General features: G+C 33.4%; 1 protein-coding gene across 6 annotated transcripts in view; it reads right to left on the reverse strand.

The window, feature by feature from the left end:
* LOC106872380 (protocadherin beta-15) overlaps window positions 1-4,035 on the reverse strand; it is a 640,647-nt gene that overhangs the window by 256,574 nt on the left and 380,038 nt on the right. The gene's annotated exons all lie outside the window — the stretch shown is intronic.

A 4,035-nucleotide genomic window follows, 5' to 3' on the forward strand; every position in this document is an offset into this window, starting at 1 on the left:
ATATATCATAAATATACAGGGATTAGCATTGAGTTGCTTCTCCAACATACTGAAAATTTAGAAATAGTAGTCAAAGAACTACTGATTCTAAACTACAAATTTTTCTCTAAATGGATAATTCTATTATTAATTGACGATTCCCTGCCCTTATTCTTGTATATTTTATACATACATATATATATATATATATATATATATAAACGAAAATTTGTTAGAGAAATCTGCTGGGATTAAATTACTTCCAGAAGCAGTAAATGATTTTACGAAAATTGATTTGATTTAGTTTTAAGACTAAGACAAAATAAGAGTAACATAACAGATACTATGTTCGTTTCTCTTCATTATACCTAATATGCTATTACAGTTGCTACTGCAGTAGTTGTATATCCAAACAAATACTTTGCAGTCTATAATTTTACCTCTCTGAGCTCTAAGCTAAGATCTCATGTAGTAGTAGTAGTAGTAGTAGTAGTAGTAGTAGCAGCAGCAGCAGTTGTTTTTGTAATTTTTGTTGTTTAACCCCTGGTCAGCTTTGATTGAGTCTGTCTAGTGATTAAAAGCCTTCCACTTGCAGCCACTACATCTATCCAGTGTTTTCCCATATTTAAAATAGTATGGGGTGTGATTTAAGAGGAGAGAGTAAACTTATGATCAAAAAGTATTTAAACCATGACTTCCCTATATTTTCTGACAAAATTCATAGTTTACAAGCCTAGTTCATCTTGGAGTACATCATCAAATATGTCCTTCCTCTTAAGAAATTAAAAAAAAAATTACCGGAAGTGAATTGAGAGATATTTAACTATTATTTCTATTAGACCCAGCAATCCTGTTAAAGTTCCATCTCTGAAACATCATATCATATAGTTTTGGTGGATTGGCAAAACTTTAGAGAGGCAGATAAAATACTTTAGAATTTCTAGTTATGGCCCTTTATATTCTGAATCAAAATATCATTGAGGTCAACTTTGCCGTTCACTTCATGAAAATGATAAAATATAGTATCATTGCAAATATTGGGGCTTACTGAATCAGCTAACGCCTTGCTCTACAAAATATCTATGACCTTGAGCCTATGGAAGAAATGGTATTAATGGTATTTGTGTGTGTATGTGTGTTGGTTTGACCTGAAGAAGGCGGTTGTATTCGTGGCTTTGCAAGCTTTCCATGTCTGGAAATAAAAAAATAATCCTTTCTACTGGAAGCACAAGGCCTCAAATTAGGGGGAAGGGATTAATTCAGTTACATCGACCCCAGTGTGTAAATGGTATTCATTCAATCGACCCTGAAAGGATGAAAGGCAAAGTCAACCTTAGTGGAATCTGAACTCAGAACATAGCGGCAGATGCTAAGCATTTCACCAGGCGTGCTAACGATTCTGCCAGCTCACTGCCTTGGTAAAATAAAAAAATAAGAAATGCATCTGATGGCCATGTATTCCTGATGAAACAATGGTGAAGAAGTACTTCTGTTTTCTCTCAATAAATGCATACACACATTCACACACACACGAAAAATACACACACACATATATATATATATATATATATGCATATGCACACACATATGTATGTGGGTGTGGGTATGTATTTGCAATGCATAAATAATATGATAACGAAACGGAAACTAGTACCAAATGTAATTATTTTTAAAAATAAAAGATATTGAACAATATCAAATACAAGTAAAAGACAAATAAATAAATATATAAATATATTCAGATGTGATTGAGCACTGATAGATTTTGGTAGCAGATTTTTCTCTACTTTTTCATTATTTCATTTCTATCTCTTTCTCTCTCACCCTTTCTCACACTCACGTATTCTCTCTCCCATTTTCTTTTTCTTTTTTTAGAATTTTTATTTTGAAACTAGTGGACATAAAAACACATACAGAAAGACACATGCTAGGCAGATTTGACAGGAGTGTAATTTAAATGAAATATATGTGATGGAAATAATAGTTACAGATTTGATCAGAGTAAAGTAAATTAAGAATTAATATCATTTCCTTAATGAATTAAAAAATGGCAAGCATAGTATTACAAAATAGAAAATAGAAAAATAATTTGTATCATTTAATGTGACAGAATCCATGTCACTTCTGTTATTTCTGAAACACAGACATGTACACATACATACATACATACATACATGTATACATAGGTGCATACATACATGTATGCATACATTCATATATGCATACATGCATACAAACAGGCAGACGTACAAACATACACCACAAGTAACAATAAATAGAATTACAAGCCAATGAGAAGGCCTCTATGTGGTTGCTAAAACTGGTAGAAATAGTGGTTTAATCTCTCTCAAAACACACATTTCACCATCTTAGAAACAAGGTAAGACATATTAGATGAAACATACACCTGCATGAATGTGCATCACTCAGTGATTAGCACATCAGACTCACAACCATGAGGTAGTGAGTTCGATTCCTGGACCAGGTTGTGTTCTTGAGCAAGGCACTTTATTTCATGTTGCACCAATTCACTCAGCTGTAGAAATGATTTGTGATATCACTGGTGCCAAGCTGTATCAGCCTTTGCCTTTCCCTTGGATAACATCAGTAGCATAGAGAGAGGAGGCTGGTATGCATGGGTGACTGTTGGTCTTCCATAAACAACCTTGTCTGGACTTGTGCCTTAGAAGGGAACTTTCTAGGTGCAATCCCATGATCATCCATGACCAAAAGAGGTCTTTACCCCTTACACCTACATAGACCAATGGTCAGCTTGATGAGGCATGATGTAGGGCTAAACCCTAATAACAAGATGCAATAAAAATGAACATCTTTGTTGTCATCCAACATACTAAAAATAGTATCCCTCATCATACTACTACAATCTTTAAAGGGCTGCACTAGCAAAGGACTGGCATGCCTTATAAGCTACATAGATTGCAATAACATGAACTGAAGGGTTTTCTTCAATGACACAAAGCACCACCTTAGCAGTAAACAGCATTCTGAATTCAAATTTTGGCACAAGGCCAGCAATTTCAGGGGAGGAAGTAAGTCAATTACATTGACCCCAGTGCTCAACTGACATTCATTTTATTGACCACAAAAGGATGAAAGCCAAAGTAGACTTCAGTGGAATTTGAACTCAGAACACGAAGACAGATGAAATACTACTATGCATTTTACCTGATGTGCTAACAATGCTGCCAGCTCGCCGTCATAGCAGTGAACAACATATTAATGGCCAAATCATAAGATAATTTTTCTTTTCATTCCTTAAATGTCTTTTAACATATAACACAGTTAATATTTCAAAATCTAAAATAAATATATAAATATTCGATCCATTGAATGTCGATTCTTCTGCTAGTTCCAAGTATTGAAAGTGTCTAGCTGAGAAGAATTCTATCACATTTCTTGGCATAAAAAAAAAAGAGTAACAAAGAATAGCCACTTTACTTTGTTTAAATGTCTGTTAATGAAGAGTTCATATCTACTGCATAACTATGCTACTAATTTGATATGTTAATTAAATCTGCACATTAAAATATTGAATGTTCCTTGTATCATTTTTGGTTAAGTAGACTTTACAAAACTACTGAAGTGCTTTATCTGCAACACTAAATCAAGAAGTGACTGTGACAGATCTTTTTCAGTATTATCGAGATAATTCAAATATTTAAAATTTCAGATCATACAGAAAGTAAAAGAAAAGACTTTTATTGAAAATTACTGAACATTTTTTTATCAATATAATTTTTTATCAATTTTATGTGGAGTTATCAATATAACTCACACATGTTTTTTAAACAGAAACCATACTATTTGACATGAACTAATACAATCACTAAAAGTATATTTCACTGCTGTTGCTGCATCATCACCACCACCACCACCACTACTACCAGCTGTAGCAGTAGCAGCAGCATCAACATCATGATGACCACCACCACCACCACCACCAAAACTGTACAAGTTTTCAAGCAAACCACACAGGAACATTGGTACTCATCTCCATTTTGGGTGAGTATATATATAATATATATATAATATATA

Source organism: Octopus bimaculoides, chromosome 14 (genome assembly GCF_001194135.2).
Source record: "Octopus bimaculoides isolate UCB-OBI-ISO-001 chromosome 14, ASM119413v2, whole genome shotgun sequence".
Lineage (NCBI taxonomy): Eukaryota > Metazoa > Mollusca > Cephalopoda > Octopoda > Octopodidae > Octopus > Octopus bimaculoides.